Genomic DNA, 23671 nt, shown 5'->3' with positions numbered 1-23671 from the left:
TTACTCTCCACTGTTACTGATATATCCACCATTTTATCAAATACATGCATACCTGCTAAGTTGCTCCAGTTGTGTCGGACTCTTTGTGACGCTATGAACTGTACTCTCCCAGGCTCCTCTGTCCATGGGATTCTCCAGGCACGCACACTGGAGTGGGTTGCCATGCCCTCCTCCAGGGGATCTTCCCAACCCAGGGATAGAACCCAAGTCTCTTATGTCTCCTGCATTTTCAGGTGGATTCTTTACCACTAGTGCCACCTAGAAAGCCCAAATACATTCTATTCATTAAAAAAAAAAATCTCTTATCAAGTGATTTTCACCTTGGTTGTATGTTAGTATGACCTAGGGAGCATCTAAAAATTCCTTTGCCCAGACCCCCACCCTGACTGATTATATCAGAATCTCTAGTAGATGGGGCTTAGGCTTCAGTGATAAATAGAACTTCTCAGATAATTCTGATGTGCAGCCACATTTGAGAATCAGTGCCTTGTAAGCTGGCATAAAGCTGAACCCATAATGTCAATATCTACTTACTTCAGAATTGTTGAAGTCACATTGGTTGTTGATATCACATTGATCAATTTCCATGGAGCTTACATTTATCAAGAGGAGACTCTAACTCTCCTCTGGAAATATCAAAGCTGTCAGTTTTGTGCTTGGAAAGAGGAAGTGCCTTTATTAATGAACATTCTCATTTTTTGGAAACAAATCATAAGTCTAACAGGATCTTCTAAGACCAAAGGACTACTGAAGTTTTTTCTGGTAAACTGATTGCAAAGTCTTTGTTAGTCAATTTGATTGATTACAGCATACACACATTGAAGTACACTTCAAGTAGCCAGTTTGTCTGAAGACTTGCTGTTAAATCTCTTCTAAAGTAAATTAAAAGTTAACCTCCAGAGAATTCTGAACAGCTGTTTGAAGGCAACAAGTTCTATTAAATATATCATCACTGCTTAATATTGGTGAAATCAAGTGAACATTCAATCTTGGCATTTAACGGTAATAACAAAGGTAATACATTCAGAAAGATTGCCTTTTCCCATTTTCCTAGCTTGCCTTTTGGCAAAAAGGACGCTAGTGGAGCCATACAAGCACAGAGGCTGTTTAGGCATATCGTAGTGGGAGAATGTGGGGAGGAAGGGTGAAGCCTCAGGATGTGTGCAGGACTTCTTCAAGAGGGATGGCTAAGTTATAGTATTTGACAGTCCTGTTTTCCAGCTTTGTACAGAGAGGAGGAAGAGCACCCATTCACTTTATAAGCAGGTAAAGAGGTTTCAAGTTAATTTGTTGTCGTTCAGTCACTAAGATGTGTCTGACTCTTTGCGACACCATGGACTGCAGCACACCAGGCTTCCCTGTCCTTCCCTGTCTCCTGGAGTTTGCTCAAACTCACGTCCATTGAGTTAGTGATGCTATCCAAGCATCTCATCCTCTGTTGCCCTCTTCTCCTCCTGTCCTCATTCTTTCCCATGACTAGTGGAAAAACCATAGTTTTAATGAAATGGACCTTTGTCAGCAAAGTGATGTCTCTGCTTTTTAATACACTGTCTAGGTTTGTCATAGCTTTACTTCCAAGAAGCAAGTGTCTTTTAATTTCATGACTGCAGTCACTGTCTGCAGTGATTTTGGAGCCCAAGAAAAATAAGCTCTGTTACAGTTTCCACTTTTCCCCCATCTGTTTGCCATGAAGTAATGGGACCAGATGCCATGATCTTAGTTTTATGAATGTTGAGTTTTAAGTCAGCTTTTTCACTCTCCTTTTTCATGCTCATCAAGAGGCTCTTTAGTTCCTCTTTGCTTTCTGCCATAAGGGTGGTATTATCTGCATATCTGAGGTAGTTGATATTTCTCCCAGAAATCTTGATTCCAGCCTGAGATTCATCCAAGTTAATTGGTTCTGGATAAATTCTACATTTCTTCCCAAGGGTGTCTTAATTCTAATCTTTCATGGGGCTCATTTTCCCTTGTCTCTTACCCTGGATAGTAATCCTCCTATCCATCAGATGGTCATACTAAAAGCTGTCAAACCTGAACATCGTCTTGGCCGTCTCTCTGTCCGTCACTTTCTGTTTCCTCCAATAAATCCGAGATTTCTACAATTTCTATAGATCAGTGGTTCTCAAACTTTAATATGCACCAGAGTCACCTGGAGGTCTCCCCAAAGCACAGACTTCTGGACACTGCTTCCAGAGTTCCTGATTCAGTAGGTCTGAGGTTGGGCCTGAGAATTTTAATTTTTGACCAGCTTCTAGGTGATACTGATCAGTAAAAGTCTCACTTTGATTTTGAGGAGACTCTCTGCTCTAGTGTAGGGACTGTTCTTAGCCTTAGCTTCACATTGGGATCACCTGGGAGGTTTTTAGTTTATACTGATGCAAGTCCTATTCCCCAATGGTTCTGATTATTTGGTGTGGGAGGGGACCCAGGCATGGATGTGGTTTTTAAAAGACCTCTAATGTGTAATCAGGGTTGATAATCATTGTAAATTTTTATATCTCAAATACCTTTTTATTTCTTTTTCCTTTTTTATGGTAATCACTTTAAAATGTTTTCTCATTGCCTGCAGAATATTAGCCATATTCCTTAGCATGGCGTATGAGGTCCTTTATTATTTCATTATATTCATTCATTCTTTAAAAACATATATTGATAATAATGGTTGTACAGCAATGTGAATGTACTTATCGTCAGTTTCAACTTAAACATGGTTAAAATGATACATTTTATGTTATGTATATTTTACCACAATAATAAAATAATTTATTGAGCACCTTCTAAGCATCAAACATCTCCCTGTTTTGAAATTTATTGCTTTTTTCTGAACACACGAGGCTTTTTCATATTTAATCACAACTATTGAGTGTGTCCTTCTCTATCCTGACTGGCATTCTCCTCTTTGACATTAAAGATCTATTAAATCTCCCTTTCTACATCGAGCCTTTTTAAATTGCTAGATGCAAAGGAATTTATCACATTAAGATTATAATTGAGTGTAGCTCTTTCTTCCTACTACACTCTTCTTAGAAAGGGGGCTGTTTCCTCTATCTTACTTACCTTTCTATGTTTGTGTCTGATTCCCGCCTTGGGATGAGTTAGGCAGACCTGGCCAGGTGCTGGGGTTGGAATGTGAATTCCAGTGCTGAAGTAGGCACTAGGAAGCAGTAGGTATCAGAGGAATGGGCTGAACCAGAGCCTGGAGGGGAAAGCTAGGGCTTGCTTAACAGCCAGGGCCAAGTCACAAGGAACAGATAGCAATGAGTTCAGAGTTGGGTGAAGATGTAGTCCAAAAATCTTTCTCCTACTGACCTGCCACCAACATCTGAAGTCCCTATTGTTAGAGATCTTTCATTGTGCTCAAAGTATAGTGCCTCCTGAAAACAAACTCTTGGGGAAAATATCAGTAACCACAGGTTATTGTATCACCTTGACCCTTCTCTGACACCTGAGCAGAAATGAATTTTCAGTTATCACCTTGGAAAATGATGAATAGGAGCCTGAGTGATGTTTTGGAAGGAAAGGGAAGGGTGACTCTAGTAGTAGCAGATCAGGGTAACTGGGGCAGCAGAAAAGCAGTGGACTCCTAGGACTGTTGCTGATAGAATAGAATTACACTTTGCTTTTGTCCAGATCCTGTTGAGAACTGAATCTGTATCCAAAGGGAACGTGGTTCCCTCTCTGATCCCTGGAAATTTGACAGCTATGTGCATAGAATGTGGACATTTTAAAGGAAATGAAGGCCAAAAAAAAGTTGGAATATAAATATTTTCTCTCAACAGCAAAGCTAGAAGAAAGATTGAGATGGATTCAGTGCTTTAGTGCAAGTAGTGAGGTAAGGGAGGGACATTGCATACTTCCTGCAACCCCCACCCCTGCGCCACCGCCCCGCCACCTAGCCCTTCTGCTGAGTATCCTGACAGCCTAATTCTTCATTAGCTTGCTTGCATGTATGTGTATGCTCACTGCATTCTTCTTCCTGACTTCCCACTTACTGTCGGCATCACTTTTAGTAGCTGCAGGTGCCTGTGGGAACAGGAGATGCTTCTGTGGCTTGCTGCAATTTTACGTATTCCCTTGCCTCCTGCTACATGGCCCTTCTTAAGTTAGACTCTTCATGCTTATGCTTAACAACTGCTTTCTGCTGTAAATGATGCAAGAAGTGAGCGTGTATTGGAATCAAGTCTATACTTGGAATGTACTCAGTTGCTATAGTTTGTGTTTGTGCACAGGTTGTGGGGAGAGAAGGGGTGGCTTGTGCAAGTGTTTCTTGGTACATTTAAATAACCACAGCCAAAGCTGTAAGTCCCACTTGCAATGGTCAGTAGGAAATTCAGGTGTGTGCCAAAACACTTTGAATAGTGTACATCACTTGATACATTGAAAGGATGCTGACAAATACCTAAAGACACTGGAGAGTCCCCCAAAGTTCCTCATTAGCAAGCAGGATGAGGCTGCTGGGCCAAGTGCAGAGATAAAATAGCAAATTTATTATTACCTCTACCCACTAGAGGATGACACTGGCACAGTTAATACAAAAGCAGTGGATCATCTAGGCATCCTTGATACTTGAGTTAGAGGTACATCATATGACAGATTTACTTCTGTGTTTCATTGAAACCGGTAGGAATACCAGTTGTCTCTCTCTGAGCGCAAGTACATGGGATATGGAGAACTGATAGCTTAGGAATTAAACACTCCCCTGACTAAGCCACAGAATGGTTATTTCTCATCAAAATACCGATTTTTGAAACCCAAGATTATTCCTTGTGACATCTGAGTCTATACTGCCTTAAAGTGTTCTTCATTTATTTCCAGGACATGTGGTTTATTGCTCTAACTAGATTATATGACTCAAAAACAAATCATTTTTTAAAATGAAATGAAACTTTCATTTATTGAGAAAAATTCTATGAGGTGATTAGACTTTCACATATATTATCTCATTGACTTTTCAGAAATTCATGTGGAATGGAACTTTTATTTTTATGGATGAAATGCTGAGGGCTTGGATAAATCTGTACAGGGTCACAGTACCACTTTAATGATGAGCTGGCATTCAGAGCCAGCCATTTTTATCACATGTCACTGCTTTTCTACTTTTGGTACCCCTTAGTCCCTTTTATCTGGCTCTGTGATTTCCCTAAATATTTGGAAGAATATGTCCATTCTCTCTATCTCAGCTGATGGAGAAATAACCCCGAGTATCTTTGTTAGTTAGCAATGTAAGAGAGGATCACATTTCTTTAGTAGAAACAAGAGGAGCTTAAACCTCACTTGAGACTTTTCTGATGTAGAAGCTTGGAAATTGTCATGATGTTTTTACTGTTCTGTAGTGTACACTTGAGGTTTTGGGGAAGCTTAGGATCTCTTACTTAGGATCTCTCACTTAGGATCTCTTACTTCATCTGTGAATTTCAAAATGTGCATTGAAAATGGTATGATTATCAGGGGAACAGAGAGGTAGCTATTTCTCGATAGGCACTAAGCTGTCTTATCCATTTTTCACCAGTCACTCATTTTCTAAAAATGAATCTGCCATTATGTTTTTTTTTTCACAAGATGGAATGGGAACTCATTTATGTTAACTTTTCAGCTATAAAATCCACTTTTAATCTTTCACTGGAGTACTAGTATCAGTCAGAAGAAAAAGATCTCATTAAAAACAAAAATGATATACAGTGTCTATTAATCAATTGGATGGAACTACTTTATGCCCTGGATGCAAAATGTTGAAATGTATCTCTTAAGGATCAATATTGTTTCTAAGTAACTAAAGCTAAATCAATACCAGCTCCACACTTCACTTTGCTAACAGATCATTAGATTCTAGTGTTTCTGAACCTGTAACTACAAATACAGAGTGCCCAGAAATAGTTTTCAGATTCAATTTTTCCCCATTTGTCTTTTTAGAGGTTGATTTATTTGTTTTGTTTGTGTGTGTGTGTGTGTGTTTAGTGAAATCCTTTTATAATATTATTGTTGAGATAAAGTAAATTCTCTTAGAGGAACGGTATTAGACTTTATTGTGTAGGATCTTTAAGTCTCAAAGGGCTTCATTTGATCTATGTATGTCCAAAATCATGTAATAACAGAGTTCAGCTGTATTTTGTATTATGGATTTTTGCTTACTCATTTTCGTTTTAGTGCACACTGGACTTAGAGGGAATTAATGAGTTCTCTGTTAAATGTTTAAGGACAAAAGGGCAAATTCTAAGCCATAGCCTTATTGCATTTCAGGATTAAAGAAAACCCTAAAGGTATATGGTTCAACATCCTAGGTGAGGCTTCGATCAGTCCTCTGTATAGGTTCTCAGCAAACTAACTCATTCTTGAAAAAAAGTGAAAAGAGTTAGTCACTCAGTTGTATTCGGCACTTTATGACCCCATGGACTGTAGCCCACCAGGCTCCTCTGTCCATGGGATTCTCCACGCAAGAATAGTGGAGTGGGTTGCCATGCCCTCCTCCAGGGGATCTTCCTGACCCAGGGATTGAACCCAGGTCTCCTGCATTGCAGGCAGATTTTTTACCATATGAGCCACCAGGGAATCATAGGATGAATTAAATCAAGCATAAAATTTAGAGGGAAGGAGGTTGAACCATTCAGATCCCTGGCAGGTACCCTCTGAAGACAAATTTGAGAAGCATTTTATTAAGGGATATTTACCAGAGGTATGGGGAGGGCTATAGCTACCAATGAGAAGAGAGGGAAGCACTCAGAGGCTAGCAATAATGTGGAACTCTGGGCGAGGAAAAAGAATCTTTACCCTCTAGGTTCTTGGCTGAGAACCCACTATTAACAGGAGAAAAACATATACAAATTTAATAACATGTATGCTTCCTGTATACATGGGAGAGACCTAGGAAAACTGAGTAATTCCTTGAAATGGCCCAGTCCAAGGCCCAAACTGCAACATTTCCAGCTACATAAAAAGATGTTGGGGGTGGATACTTTTGAGAGAGGGGCAAACTGACTATGATAGGTTATCAGGACAAGCATAGTAAACAACAGGTAATATGGTTGTTATGCATATTTAAGTGGTCAATCTCCACTGACAACATTTTCTAGAAATTCATTCTTCTTGGTAGAGAGAGGGATATACCTTACACATGAAGATTTCTCTTAGAAATGTAAATCTCTGTTACAAAAGGTAACTTCTCTGTTTTCAGAGCTTTCCCACTGTCTACTGTTTCTCAAAAAATAATCAGCCTAAAATATTCCCTGTGCCAAAGAGGCAAATTTTGCAGTGGTATGTTCTGCTGCTGCTACTTAACTGCTTCGGTCATGTCCAACTCTGTGCAGCCTCATGGACTGTAGCCTGCCAGGCTCCTCTGTCCATGGGATTCTCTAGACAGGAGTACTGGAGTGGGTTGCCATGCCCTCCTCTGGGGAATCTTCCCAACCCAGGGATCAAACCCAGGTCTCCTGCATTGCAGGCAGATTCTTTACCATCTGAGCCACCAGGAAAGCCCAGTAAATGTTACATAAGTTACATAATTGAAGAGGGGCACCACTGAGAAATTTGAGTGGATCTTGAAGCAGTTGAATCAAGTCCAGTGGGTGAAAACTCTTAAGATGACAGATTTTCATTCAGTATAAAGATGACTTAATTCATAGACATAACATAAATTAACTTATATGGTAGTGAGTTTCTTATCCTGCTGCTGCTGCTGCTAAGTTGCTTCAGTTGTGTCTGACTCTGTGTAACCCCATAGATGGCAGCCCACCAGGCTCCCCCATCCCTGGGATTCTCCAGGCAAGAACACTGGAGTGGGTTGCCATTTCCTTCTCCAATGCATGAAAGTGAAAAGTGAAAGTGAAGTCGCTGAGTCATGTCTGACCCTCAGTGATCCCATGGACTGCAGCCTTCCAGGCTCCTCCGTCCATGGGATTTTCCTTATCCTAGAGGTGGTTAAATGTAGATTAAATAGCAAATCATGTCATACAGAGAGACTGAAGCATAGATTGGGAGGTTGGATTAGAAGACCTTCAAAATCCATTCCTGACATACTGATGATTTCAGCAAAGTCATGTGCATTACAACTGAAAGGATAACCTTGTAAATCTCTGCCTTGATTATGTATAATAGATGTTGACTGAAAACAAATAGACTGTCAGTTATTTCTCCAGCAAAAATGGGTTTGTTCAGGATTAGCAGAGAATTGCAATTCTGGGTTTGCAACCATGGCAAGCCACGTGCAAGTCCCCAGTAAAAATGGAGAAACCTCTTATAGAGGGGAAAAGGAAGTTGGGATGGCTATAATGATCAAAGAGTCCAGGACTTTTCATTGGCTGAGGTGTTGCCAGTGTCAAGGAGGAAGAAAATTTTCTCTACTGTTCTCTAGACAGGAGTACTGGAGTGGGTTGCCATGCCCTCCTCTGGGGGATCTTCCCAATCCAGGGATCAAACCCAGGTCTCCTGCATTGCAGACAAATTCTTTACCTGAGCCACCAGGAAAGCCCAGTAAATGTTACATAAGTTACATAATTGAAGAGGGGCACCATTGAGAAATTTGAGTGGATCTTGAAGCAGTTGAATCAAGGTTCTTCTAGGTTCTTCTATCTTGTCTAAGAATTAAATTGATATGAAACAGATTTTTTTTTCAATTTTTAAAATATTTTTTGTTTTTTAAGGAGGAAAATTTCTTTAAATGTTGCATTGGGTTTTTATCAGCCATAATTATACATATATCCCCTCTCCCTTGAGCCTCCCTCCCTTCCCCCTACCCCATCCCACCCCTTTAGGTCATCACAGAGCGCCAGGCTAGGCTCCCTGTGTTACTCAGCAACTTCTCACCAGCTATTCATTTTACAGATGATAGTGTATATATGTTGATGCTACTTTTCTCCATTCATCCCACTCTCTCCCTTCCCCACTGTGTCCACAAATCTGTTCTCTAGGTCTGCGTCTTCATGCTGCCCTGCAAATAGGTTCATCAGTGCCGTTTTTCTACATTACGTATGTATGTGTTAATATATATTTCTTTTTCTCCTTCTGACTTACTTTTTACTCTGTATAGCAGGCTCTAGGTTCATCTACCTCACTAGAACTGACTCCAGTTTGTTCTTTTTATGGCTGAATAATATTCCATTGTATGTATGCACCACATCTTCTTTATCCATTCATTTGTTGATGGGCATCTAGGTTGCTTCCATGTCTTGGCTATTGTAAATAGTGCTGCAATGAACATTGGTGTACATGTGACTTTTAAAATTGTTTTTTTTATTATAATTTTTTAATATAAATTTATTTATTTTAATTGAAGGCTAATTACCGCAATATTGTATTGGTTTTGCCATACATCAACATGAATCCACCATGGATGTACATGTGTTCCCCATCCTGAACACCCCTCCCAATTCCCTCCCCATACCTTCCCTCTGGATCAGGGTATATGCCCAATAGTGGGGTTGCTGGGTCATACAGTAGATTTGTTCCTAGTTTTTGAAGGGACTTCCATACTGTTCTCCATAATGGATGTATCAGTTTACATTCCCACCAACAGTGCAAGAGAGTTTCCTTTTCTCCACATCATTTCCAGCATTTATTGTTAGTAGATTTTTTTATTTTTTATATATTTTTAAAATATAAATTTATTTATTTTAATTGGAGGTTAATTACTTTACAATATTGTATTGGTTTTGCCATACATCAACATGAATCTGCCACGGGTATACTCGTGTATAGTAAATTTTTTTAATGATGGCCATTCTGAGTGGTGTGAGTTGATACTTCTTTGTAGTTTTGATTTGTATTTCTCTAATAATTAGTAATGTTGAGCATCTTTTTAAATGTTTATTGGCCATCTGTATGTCTTCTTTGTAGAAATGTCTGTTTAGGTCTTTTGCCCATTTTTTTTTTTTTTTTTTTGATTGAGCTGTTTTTCAGATATTGAACTGTATGAGCAGCTTGTATATTTTGGAGATTAATCCTTTATCAGTTGTTTCATTTGCAATTATTTTCTCCAATTCTGAGGGTCTTCTTTGAATCTTGTTTACTGGTTCCTTTGCTGTGAAAAAGCTTTTGTTTCATTGCTGCTGCTGCTGCTAAGTCGCTTCAGTCATGTCCGACTCTGTGCGACCCCATAGACGGCAGCTCACTAGGCTCCCCCATCCATGGGATTCTCCAGGCAAGTAGGTCCCATTTATTTTTGTTTTTATTTCTATTACTCTAGGAGGTGGGTCAAAGAGGATCTTGCTGTCATTTATGTCAAACAGTATATTGTCTATGTTTTCCTATAAAGTGCTTTGTAGTTTCTGGCCTTATATTTAAGTCTTTAATTCATTTTGAGTTTATTTTTGAATACGGTATTAGCAAGTGTTCTGTTTCATTCTTTTGTGTGTAGCTGTCCAGTTTTCCCAGTACCACTTATTGAAGAGGCTGTATTTTCTCCATTGTATATTCTTGTTTCCTCTGTCAAAATAAGGTGCCCATAGGTGCACGGGTTTATGTCTGGATTTTCTATTTTGTTCCATGGGTCTATATTTCTATTTTTGTGTGAGTACCATACTGTCTTGATGACATTGTAATACAATCTGAAGTCAGGAGGGTTGATTCTTCCAGCTCCATTCTTCTTTCTCAAGACTGCTTTGGATATTCAGGGTCTTTTGTGTTTCCTTACAAAGTGTGAAATTTTTTGTTCTAGTTATGTGAAAAATACCATCAGTAATTTGATAAGGATTGCATTGTATCTGTAGATTGCTTTGGATAGAATAGTCATTTTCATAATATTGATTCTTCCAATCCAAGAACATGGTATATCTCTCCATCTGTTTGTTTCATCTTTGATACTTTTCATCAGTGTCTTATAGTTTTCTTCATACAGGTCTTTTGTCTCTTTAGATAGGTTTATTCCTAGTTATTTTATTCTTTTTGTTGCAGTGGTGAATGGGATTGTTTCCTTAATTTCTCTTTCTGATTTTTCATTGTTAATATGTAGGAATGCAAGGGATTTCTGTATATTAATTTTATATCCTGAGACTTTACTCTGTTCATTGATTAGTTTTAGTAGCTTGGTATGAAAGAGTTTAACAGGAGAAAATCACACAAATTTTAACAACATGTACAATTACTTGGGAAAGATCCAGGAGAAATGAGAAACTCACAAAAATAACTGAAACTCTCACCTTAAATACTATCTTCAGCTAAAGACAAAGAGGATGTTGGGAGTTGTGGTTTGGGACTTCAAAGGGGAAGAAGAAAATTCACATGGAGATGGAAAAACAGATGTTTGGTAAATAAATGCTCATGGGCCACTTAGAGACAATGGAACATGGTGGATTCGGATCTCTAGGCCCTACCTAGAGCTCCCCCCACAACACCTAGCCTGTGTTCTTTGCAGATAGCTCTAATGATAGCTTTATTCCAGGAGCAGATCCTCTGTCTAAATTCTTTATGCAGCTAAGTGGGAGGTGAAAAAGAAAGATTTCCTGAGTCTTCTGTTTTTCAAAAATAATCAGCCTAAATTCATTCCCATGCTGAAGAGAAGCATTTTGGGACAGCAAATTTTGCTCCCTATGTCAGGAAATTGGAGGAGGTCTTTGATGTTGTCATAGGGCATGGGAACTCCCAATTCTGGTCTCCCAAGTCTATTTAATTAAGGCTTCTGTCTAGTCAAGGCTATGGTTTTTCCTGTGGTCATGTATGGATGTGAGAGTTGGACTGTGAAGAAGGCTGAGCACCAAAGAATTGATGCTTTTGAACTGTGGTGTTGGAGAAGACTCTTGAGAGTCCCTTGGACTGCAAGGAGATCCAACCAGTCCATTCTGAAGGAGATCAGCCCTGGGATTTCTTTGGAAGGAATGATGCTAAAGCTGAAACTCCAGAACTTTGGCCACCTCATGCAAAGAGTTGACTCATTGGAAAAGGCTCTGATGCTGGGAGGGATTGGGGGCAGGAGGAGAAGGGGACGACAGAGGATGAGATGGCTGGATGTCATCACTGACTCTATGGACGTGAGTCTGAGTGAACTCCGGGAGTTGGTGATGGACAGGGAGGCCTGGCGTGCTGCAATTCATGGGGTCGCAAAGAGTCGGACACGACTGAGCGACTGATCTGATCTGATCTGATCTGTTTATCAATTTTTATATAGGCCACACATTGCCCAGATATCATTCTTGACCCTTTGTGCATGAAAAAACACATTCTTTTTGTGCATGAAAAAACACATTCTTAAGGCTCTTTGTGATTATATCATTTCCCACCCTCCGTCATCTTGCAACCATTTCTCCTTCCAATACCATTTTCTTCAGAGAAAATAAGTTCCTTAACTTGGGTTAACTGGTTTTCTTTAATTAACAAGCATCTTTTAATGATTTGACTACCTACCCTTTTGTTACAAAGCTTTTATATAAGCTGGTTCCTCCTTTCACCTCCTTGGAGCAGCTCTCTCAGGGTTGCTTGAGATGCCACCTCCTGGGCTTAAGTCCTAAAAATTCCAACTTTAGGCTGTGACTGTTAAGTCAACGTTAGAATACTTTGTCATATAATAATGATATCTCATATGCTGTTATTGTAAAACTAGTTCCTGAGATGCCTGGTTACCTTGTAAAGTGAAAGTTGCTCATTCGTGTCCGACTCTTTGTGACACCATGGACTATACAGTCCATGGAATTCTCCAGGCAAGAATACTGGAGTGGGTAGCTGTTCCCTTCTCCAGGGGATCTTCCCAACCGAGGAATTGAACCCAGGTCTCCCACATTGCAGGTAGATTCTTTACCAGCTGAGCCACCAGGGAAGCCCTTGTAGGCACCAGGTTATCTGATAGGCAACAGATTTTCATACTCCCTTTGAAAGGAGCTTGCAGTCTCCAGTTAATTCTGGAGGGTTTCTGCAGGTTTTGTAAAACTGCTGGGGAAAAGACAAAGAGGTAATTTCTCTTTCAATGAGAACCATCTTTCTTCAAGGCCATCCCCATCCCAAACCAAGTCATGAGGAACTGTATTTAGCAGAAAAGCAGTCCAAGCAGTTCCTCCAGCTGTTTGGAGGAAACCTTTTCAAAGAAGGGATTCTTGCCTCTCAGCAGCCAAGCGTGAAGTTTATATTTGGATTTTCATGTGAATAAAAACTTCAGAAGTTAGAAGGGGCCAGCTGCAAAAGGCTTGGTTGCTCTTTGATCTGTGGAACAAGAACTCAAAACAAAGAAGAATAAGAGAGAGAAATACCACCTTCCCAGTCTTTGTCTATGTAATGAAAGGAGTTTTCAAACTGCCTTTAGCTGCAAATAATTTCAATTAGCATTTTAGAGGGGACTGAATATAAATACCAATTCTGCTTAGACTGGAGCCAGTTGATTAACCATTGTTTGAAGTGCTGAAAGCTTCTGGTTGGGAGAGGAAGAGAAGCAGGCACTCCTGTTTGGCATTCTGTTCTGATTCCCACTGGAAGCTTTGAGTCTTATCCTCCCTTCTCTCTTATTCATCCACCCACCCCCAAATGCACATGGATTTTTTTTAATGAGTGGCATCTGAAAGCTAGGATGACAAGGATAGATATAAGGGCAGGATTACAGATCCATCCTAGTTTGTCCATCCATTTTTAACACTGAAACTCCTGGGTATACCCTCAGTTCTGGGCAAACCAGAATGGACACTTTAACTGGAGCGATTAGAAAATATTATGCAGGAAACTATGGGTTAAGTCCCCTGTGGAAAACCTTGACAGGCAGGCTGAAGGGTAGTGTCTCCATATGAATAGATCCCCTAGACTATAGTGAAAGTTCTTGAGACTCAATAAATAAGCTGAAATATACCAACTGGAGGAGAAACAGTATTAATAATGAGGAGAAAGAGTCACAGCTAGTATTTATTAAATGCTGTCTACATTCCAGTTTCCATGTTGTTATTTTATAGATTCTACCTAAATCAGTCCACAATTATGCTCATTTTATGAGCATATGAGAAAACTGAGGCTCAATGATACTGTTCCTTGCAAGGTCATATGGAGCCAGGATTCAAATCCCTGTGTAACTCCAAGGTGTACGCTCTTAACCAGTGTATGATATTGTCTTTTTTAAAATATTTTTATTTATGTATTTTTTTTTTTTTATGGCTGTGCTGGGTCTTTATTGCTTCACAAGGGCTTTCTCTAGTTGCAGTGAGCAGGGGCTACTCTTTAGTTGTGGAGTGTGGACTTCTCACTGTGGTGGCCACTGCACAGGCCTGTTGCAGAGCCCAGGCTCTAGGTGCATAGCCTCTAGTTGCAGCTCCCAGGCTCTAGTTGCTGCTGCTAAGTCGCTTCAGTCATGTCCGACTCTGTGCGACCCCATAGACGGCAGCCCAGTAGGTTCCACCATCCCTGGGATTCTCTAGGCAAGAACACTGGAATAGGTTGCCATTTCCTTCTCCAATTCATGAAAGTGAAAGTAAAGTCGTTCAGTTGTGTCCGACTCTTCACGACCCCATGGACTGCAGCCTACCAGGCTGTTCCATCCATGGGATTTTCCAGGCAGGAATACTGGGGTGGGGTGCCATTGCCTTCTTCCCTGGGCTCTAGAGCACAGGCTCAATACTTGTGGTGCATGGGCTTAGCTGCTCCGTGGCATGTGGGATCTACCTGGATCAGTGATTGACCTATGTTTCCTGCACTGGTGAGCAGATTCTTCACCACTGAGCCAGCAGGGAAGCCCGATATTGAGAACTTGTTATATTCCAGGCCCTGCACTAGGCCTCTGGAAAAATCAGTGAGCAAAGCACACATGATCCCTACCTTCATGGAACTACAATCCATGTTAGAATGACTCATATGAAACTAGATTCTTTGGTTTTGAAATCAATGTAGTTGCATGAATGCCAGAGAGAGAGGTATGCTGCTGTTTACTGATGTCAGTTCTGTTTAGTTGCTCAGTCGTGTCTGACTCTTTGTGATCCCATGAATTGCAGCACACCAGGCCTCCCTGTCCATCACCATTTCCCGGAGTTCACTTAAACTCACGTCCATCGAGTCGGTGATACCATCCAGCCATCTCATCCTCTGTCATCCCCTTTTCGTCCTGCCCCCAATCCCTCTCAGCATCAGAGTCTTTTCCAGTGAGTCAACTCTTCGCATGAGGTGGCCAAAGTACTGGAGTTTCAGCTTTAGCATCATTCCTTCCAAAGAACACCCAGAGCTGATCTCCTTCAGAATGGACTGGTTGGATCTCCTTGCAGTCCAAGGGACTCTCAAGAGTCTTCTCCAACACCACAGTTCAAACGCATCAATTCTTCGGTGCTCAGCCTTCTTCACAGTCCAACTCTCACATCCATACATGACCACTGGAAAAACTATAGCCTTGACTAGACGGACTTTGTTGGCAAAGTAATGTCTCTGCTTTTCAACATGCTATCTAGGTTGGTCATAATTTTTCTTCCAAGGAGTAAGCGTCTTTTAATTTCATGGCTGCAATCACCATCTGCAGTGATCTTGGAGCCCCCAAAAATAAAGTCTGACACTGTTTCCCACTGTTTCCCCATCTATTTCCCATGAAGTTATGGGGCCAGATGCCTTGATCTTTGTTTTCTAAATGTTGAGCTTTAAGCCAACTTTTTCACTCTCCTCTTTCACTTTCATCAAGAGGCTTTTTAGTTCCTCTTCACTTTCTGTCATAAGGGTGGTGTCATCTGCATATCTGAGGTTATTGATATTTCTCCCGGCAATCTTGATTCCAGCCTGTCCTTCATCCAGCCCAGCGTTTCTCATGATGTACTCTGCATATAAGTTAAATAAGCAGGGTGACAATATACAGCCTTGACATACTCCTTTTCCTATTTGGAACCAGTCTGTTATTCCATGTCCAGTTTATTGATGTCACGCTTAAGCAATTACAGAAAATGACTGGGCTAGCTATTGACTATTCTAAGAAGGATGAGGCTCTTGTTTTAGGAAGCTAAATCATGCCAGAATGAGCAGTTGCTGATGAAGTAGGAAAGTGCAGGTGATAGTTCTTTATCAGTTTCCTACTATATATCAAACAAAAGGAAATGATTGGACAGCATTTACTCATGGTGTTTCTTTGGAACTGAAAAATACCTATTAACATGGATCTCCTGCCAGTTGCAAGTTTTTTTTTTTTTTCCTGCTTTCAGAAACTGTCAAAAGCAGGATCTCATATTTAAAGCTGCTATTGTGGTTGTTTATGTCTCCTCATATCTGAACCTTAACAATATGATGATATATGACACTTCAAGTGATCCTGATAATTGGTGTTGCCTATTAAATTCTGCCATTACCCATTTCTGAGTCTACAGGATCAATATCAAAGTCAAAATATATCACCTCCTTTTAGAATCTGCTTTATCCCTACCTAGGTTAGGCATCGACCACTATGGTATTAAGACCAAATCCAGCCTGTTGACTGTTTCTGTATAGTCTGTGAGCTAAGAATAGTTTTTACATTTTTTAAATGGCTGAAAAAAATGGAATGAAGGATATTTTGTGATGTGAAAATTATATACAATTTCAATTTCAGCACCCATAAATAAAATCTTATTTGAACACAAGCATCCACATTCCTTTATATATATATGATCCATGGCTGATTTCCTGCCACAGTGGCAGAGCTGAGTAGTTACTACAGAGAGTGTATGGCTCACAGAGCCTAAACATTTACTATTTGATATTTTATGAAAGAAGTATACTGACTCTTGGCCTAGGTGAAGGGGGTGATCCTATTTATAGAATATGTACATTGGAAAGCTCATAATGTTGCCGGTGAATTTAAGGTTCTTGCTTTCTCATGAAATAATTTGGAGATGAAGCAATAGTTAAGAAGTGGATTTATTTAGAGAGAAACATACTCCACAGTGTGTGGCCATCTCAGAAGCTAAGAGAGAATAACAGGGCTTCAAAATATGGTGTGGTTAGTTTTAATAGGCCGGTTAATTTCATAGGCTAGTGAGTGGGAGGATTATTCCAATTATTTTCAAAAAGGGATGGGGATTCCCAGGAATTGGTCCACTGCCCACTTTTTGGTCTTTTATGATTGGTCTCAGAACTGTCTTTGTGATGGTAGGTGTGTCATTTAGCTAATGTATTACAATGGGCATATAATGAAACTGAAGGTCTGCTGGAAGTCACATCTTCCATCATCTTGGACCTAGTTGGTTCTAGCCAGTTTTTGTCATGTTTTATGGCCATATCATTCTTTTAAAAGTTGTGCCCTGCCCTTTTCCATGCTGTTTCAGTAATTATGGGAAAAGTGAACCATCAGTGCTTTGTTTTGCAAGAAACAACAATAACAGCAAACATTAAGTTGATCCATTAATTGCAAGTCATGTGGAATTTATAAAAGTTAAGAAAAACCTTACATTATATATCTAATCATAGGCTTCCTAGATATTTTTTAAAACTTCTGTCATGGCTCTTATTAATGCCATTGATCACTGATAACTAGACACTACAAACATTTACCTTAAGATTCATATTTTAGCTAACATTTACCTACATAGTATGTATAATACATATAGACAGTGTAAATATTATATATGTCTCTGTTCATTTGAGTTTGCATTCTGGCTTCATTTGGAAAAGGAAATGGCAACCCACTCCAGTGTTCTTGCCTGGAGAATCCCAGGGATGGGGGAGCCTGGTGGCCTGCTGTATATGGGGTCACACAGAGTCAGACACGATTGAAGCGACTTAGCAGCAGCAGCAACACTGGAGAAGCCACTGAGTCAAAATGAAAAGTAAAGACAAGATTTACTTTTTGTTAGGTATTTCTGAGTTTCTTAGTAATACTTCTGACTCAAAAGTGGAACTCTACTTTTTCTTCCAAAGCAAAAAAGGGAAGATTTTCTCCCTTGCTCTCTTCTCCATGGCTTTTTTTTCTCCTGCAGCAGCACCATTACCTGCTATATGGAAATGATGAGCTCAAAATTATTCAGTTAAGATATCCCTGTCAGTGTTGGTTTAATAAATCAATGCTTAAAATTAAACAATTAATTTTTCAAAATATTAAACAGCAAAGGAGCACCAGAAGAAAGATGAGGGGAATAGAAAATTAGCACCTAAGAAATATTTACCCTTCACAATAGCCCTTGTATAAAATTACAGATTGAGTTTCTACCATTTGTAATTGAATAATAAAGCAAAGGAAACAGGTTCCTGTATATCTTTTTCAGAGCTGGCTTGGATGCAGGGTGGGTGAGCAAATGAGCAGATATCTAGGGACGGAGTAGGCCAGGTCAGAGGCCACTGTAATGAAATATGGAGCAGACTCACATATTCTCATCATGCTGAGGAAGTTGATGGGGTTCAGGGCAGGCAGCTCCAGGGTGTGCCACTTTGGCATGTGGATTATTGTGAGCTGAAAATAATTAAGGCCCAGATGACTCAAGAGGAGCTTTTTACTGATCCCTTAACTGTCTAAAAGAATTAAGATAGGGCACCTGGTCCAGGAAGAGAATTAAGACAGAGATGACTACAAAGAGTAAAGGTGTGTGATAAGCTGGGGGGAGCTTAGCAGGACTTCTTTGTTCAAATTTACCTCTGTGCCCCATTGCCTCTGTATGGCATGGAAAACATTGATTTACCCCAAATTTGCTCTTCCCATCTTCCTGTGAATTATCTCCCTCACCCTTTGAAGTTCCAGACACCAATCCCCTTCTCCTTAGCTCAGGATGTGTATAAGCCTTAATTGCCTGATGATCTTTGAGCCTCTCCTGTCTATGAGAGACTCTTGGACATATAAAGTTAAATTTGTTTTCCTTCTGTTAACCTGTCTTATGCAAATTTAATTATTAGATTAGCTACAAGAACCTAGAAGGGTAGAAGAAAATTTTTCCTCTCCTGCAAAGCACAGGGATTGGGAGCATGGACTCTGGGATCAAATGGACTTGGCTTTGAAATCTAGTGTTGCCATTTACTGTCTGAATGGTCTTAGGTTATTTAATCTTAATGAACTTCAATTTCCTCATTTGTAAAACTAAAACTACTTTTGGGGTTGTTGTGAGGATTGAATGAGATATATATATATATATATATGCTTAGCACAGGGCCTGGCAAAAGCACTCAGTGTTGTTGTTTAGTTGTTCAGTCATGTCCAACTATTTGCAACCCCATGAACTGCAGCATGCCAGACTTTGCTGTCCTTCGCTATCACCCAGAGTTTGCTCAAACACATGTCTATTGAATTGATGATGCCATCCAACTATCATATCCTCTGTCATCTCCTCCTCCTCCTGCCTTCAGTCTTTCCCAGAATCAGGGTCTTTTCCAATGAGTCAGTTCTTCGCGTCAGCTGGCCAAAGTATTGGAGTTTCAGCTTCAGCATCAGTCCTTCCAATGAATATTCAGGGCTGATTTCCTTTAGGATGGACTGGTTGGATCTCCTTGCTGTCCAAGGGACTCTCAAGAGTCTTCTCCAGCATCACAGTTAAAAAGTATCAATTCTTCTGTGCTCATTGTTCTTTATGGTCCAACTCTTATATCCATACACGACTACTGGAAAAACCATACCTTTGACTATATGGACCTCTGTTGGCAAAGTGATGTCTCTGCTTTTTAATATGCTGTCTAGGTTTGTCATAGCTTTTCTTCTGAGGAGTAACAATTTTATTTTATTTTATTTTATTTTATTTTTTTTTTTTTAAATTTTATTTTAAAAAAAAAAATCACATGCTCCCCATCCTGAACCCTCCTCCCTCCCAACCCAGGGGGATGGTATGGGGAGGTTGGGAGGGAGGAGGGTTCAAAAACAATTTTAATTTCATGGCTGTAGTCACCATCTGCAGTGATTTTGGAGACCTAGAAAATAAAATCTGTCACTGTTTCCATTTTTTCCCCCTTATATTTGCCATGAAGTGATGGGACCAGATGCCATGATCTTAGTTTTCTGAATGTTGAGTTTTAAGCCAACTTTTTCACTCTCCTCTTTCACTTTCAAGAGGCTCTTTAGTTCCTCTTTGCTTTCTGCCATAAGGGTGGTGTCATCTTCATATCTGAGGTTATTGATATTTCTCCCAGCAATCTTGATTCCAGCATGAGCTTCATCCAGCCCAGCATTTTGCATGACCTATTTACTCTGCATATAGGTTAAATAAGCAGGGTGACAATCTACAGCCTTGACATACTCCTTTCCCAATTTGGCACCAATCTTTTGTTCCATGTCTGGTTCTAACTGTTGCTTCTTGACCTGCATACAGGTTTTGCAGGAGGCAGGTAAAGTGGTCTGGTGTTCCCATCTCTCTAAGAATTTTCCACAGTTTATTGTGATCCACACAGTCAAAGGCTTTAGTGTACTCAATGAAGCAGAAATAGATGTTTTTCTGGGACTTGCTTTTTTGATGATCCAACGGATGTTGGCAATTTGATCTCCGGTTCCTCTGCCTTTTCTAAATCCAGCTTGAACAATCTGGAAGTTCTTGGTTCATGTACTGTTGAAGTCTAGCTTGGATAATTTTGAGCGTTACTTTGCTCACATTTGAAATTAGTGCAATTGTGCGGTAGTTTGAACATTCTTTGGCATTGCCCTTCTTTGGGACTGGAATGATAACTGACCTTTACTAGTCCGGTGGCCCCTGAGTTTTCCAAATTTGCTGGCATATTGAGTGTAGCACTTTCACAGCCTCATCTTTTAGGATTTGAAACAGCTCAGCTGGAATTCCATCACATCTACTAGCTTTGTTTTTAGTGATGCTTCCTAAGGCCCATTTGACATCCCACTCCAGGATGTCTGGCTCTAGGTGAGTGATCACACCATCATGATTATCTGGGTCATTAAGATCTTTTTTGGATAGTTCTTCTGTGTATTCTTGCCACCTCTTATTAATATCTTCTGCTTCTGTTAGATTGATCCATACCATTTCAGTCTTTTATTGTTCCCCTCTTTGCATGAAATATTCCCTTGGTATCTCTAATTTTCTTGAAGAGATCTCTAGTCTTTCCCATTCCATTGTTTTCCTCTATGTCTTTGCACTGAGCACTTAGGAAGGCTTTCTTATCTCTCCTTGCTACTCTTTGGAACTCTGCATTCAGATGGTTATATTTTTCCTTTTCTCTTTTGCCTTTTGCTTCTCTTCTTTATCAGCTATTTGTAAGGCCTCCTAAGACAACCATTTTGCCTTTTTGCATTTCTTTTTATTTGGGGATGGTTTTGATCAGTGCCTCCTGTACAATGTTATGAACCTCTGCCATAGTTCTTCTGGGACTCTATCAGATCTAATCCTTTGAATGTATTTGTCACTTCCACTGTATAATCATAAGGGATTTGATTTAGGTCGTACTCAATGTATGTTTGTTATTTTTGTTGATCATATGTATACTAAGTGAAATAGTACCAGAAATCATTGCAATAACTAGCCAGTATCTTGTTAAATGACAAATCTCTGCCTACCTGTATAAAGGAAGGAGGTGCGAAGAATAATGAGTGGAAATTAGGTTAGCTGTTTTTTAGTTTGAAAAAATAATGTTTAATGTTTAATAAAATAACCCTAAGTATATAATGTCATTATCCCCATTTTAAATATGGGCGAACGGAGAATTCAAAAGATTTGGCTAACTTTTATAAGGTAACACAGCTAGCAATTATTAGTAGAAGTGGGATTTGAATTCAGGCTGATGGACTCCACAGCCTCCATACTTAACCATGAACCTTCTTGGTTCTACAGTTAGTTAGGTCTGTGACAAAGGGCATACAGGATATACATATGGTTGTTCAGGTTATGCACTGCACAACTCAAGGGTTGTTGTACTCATATTGGTTACATGCAGTGAATAACCTGTATAATTCTGTGGGTGGCCTTAGCTATCTGCATTTACTTGTCCCTAAAACATAAGGTTTGGACTAATGGTCACTGGGCCTCTTCTAGCTGAGAGTCTAGTATGAATGTGTGAATAATTTAAAACATAACTTACAGTAATTTGCTTTGGAGAGTTTTGTACATACATTTGAATTTGTCAGTATCTGATGAAATGAATTCCTAGAATAAACCAGAGAAGCCCACAGCACTAGGAAGACCTGGAACTGGAGGATTCGGGGAGCTGCCTAGTTTTCCTATCACGTTCTCCATTCTATGCAGAGCCAGTTCATGTTGGCAGCTGGTGCAATGAATGGCAGACACCAAATGTCCCTTTCTTAGGTATCTGCAGGATTGAGATATGGGTAAGTGAATGAATTTGCAAGGCTTTCTTTGGGATGACATGTACTGCATGAGAATTAAATGTAAAGAGCTTCATAGATTTGTAAGCAGATATTCAAGTATATTAGGTGTTGTCTACAAAACCCATTTTAATGAAGCAGTTAATTAAGCGAAACTTTTATGTGCTACCTGTCAGTAAGTTAAAAGCACAACTTGGTTGATAATAGTGTGGAAAGACTCTGATGCTGGGAGGGATTGGGGGCAGGAGAAGAAGGGGACGACAGAGGATGAGATGGCTGGATGGCATCACTGACTTGATGGGCGTGAGTCTGGGTGAATTCCAGGAGTTGGTGATGGACAGGGAGGCCTGGCATGCTGCGATTCATGGGGTCGCAAAGAGTCAGACACGACTGAGCGACTGATCTGATACATCCGTGTGTGTGTGTGCTAAGTTGCTTTACTCATGTCCAACTCTATGCAACCCCATGAACTGTAGCCCACCAGGTTTCTCTGTCCATGGGATTATCCAGGCAACAATACTGGAGTGGGTTGCTATGCCCTCCTCCAGAGGATCTTCCCAACCCAGGGGTAGAACATTAGCTTTAGGTATTGGGATATCACCATCACTATATTAGGACTCAGACTATCCCCTCTTTTATACTTTGCTTTCTTTCAGTTAACTGATGCTTTCTGTAGGCATGCTTAACTTAAAAATAGATTAACATGTTCTATTCAATTGTATTCCACCCTTGAATAGAAATCTTTTTAATACTTGCACATCACCATTAATGTTACACAGTTAAATTTAAAAAGTATATAGCATTCTTGTTCTTTCCATCCTCCCACCTCCCTACCCCTTCCAGCAAGGCTTCTTTCTAACTTCTGAGAGTTACAATTTCTCCCTATCCTTAAGAAATTTTCATGGCTCTGGCCCCTCCCTAAGAGTCACATCCTCTGTAGCCTGTCTTCCTGTGTGAACAGTCAACTTCCTTCCCTTATGAGAAAGATAACTATCTGCTTACAACTAACCAAAGTCAGGAATTCCTTTGTCATTTCTAATTTTCCTCGAGCTTTAAAATGACTTCTTATTTCCTACTCCTGTCATACTGGTTTATTCATCATTCCTTCGCTCCATCCTTCACCTTCCTGCCTAAGAGCTCTTGCTTAGGCTGATTTCCTTTGCCTGAAATTTCTCTCCTCTTTACTCATTTCTTTCTGCCTGTCACCCTCTCCATTCAAAGCCCAATGCAAATTGCACTTCCTCTAATAAGTCTTTCTGTCTTCTATACCCTACAGCAATTTGCTTATACTTTGGTGATAACTACAGCGACTGCATTTGCTGAACTCTAAATCAGGACACATGCTTTGACAACGATAAGTATACTTATAGGAACAATGTGATAGATTATTTGAAATCAAGATGGTTCCAGAAAATTCATAGTACATGTTTGCCTTAATTGTAGCATTCATTACAGTCTGCCTTGTATTCACGTTAATTATGTATTTCTTTGGATCCTTCCTGATGTGAGCAAGAATTTTTGTCATATGCATCCTTGTATCACCCCACACCTGTCAGATTCCTTTGTCTTCTGTAGGCAATCTTTTTTTTTTTTTTTTAA

The 23671-nt window shown here is 39.9% G+C and overlaps 1 protein-coding gene across 14 annotated transcripts in view; it reads left to right on the top strand.

Annotated features, from left to right (window-relative positions):
* Positions 1-23671, top strand: part of LOC147341495 (uncharacterized) — a 786153-nt gene that overhangs the window by 467248 nt on the left and 295234 nt on the right. The window lies entirely within an intron of this gene.

This window comes from Bos grunniens, chromosome X (assembly GCF_055505025.1).
Source record: "Bos grunniens cultivar Pamir isolate PY7600 chromosome X, Bosgru_T2T1.0, whole genome shotgun sequence".
NCBI lineage: Eukaryota > Metazoa > Chordata > Mammalia > Artiodactyla > Bovidae > Bos > Bos grunniens.
The sequence above is the reverse complement of the archived record's forward strand: the minus strand, read 5'-3'. Positions and strand labels throughout refer to the sequence as shown.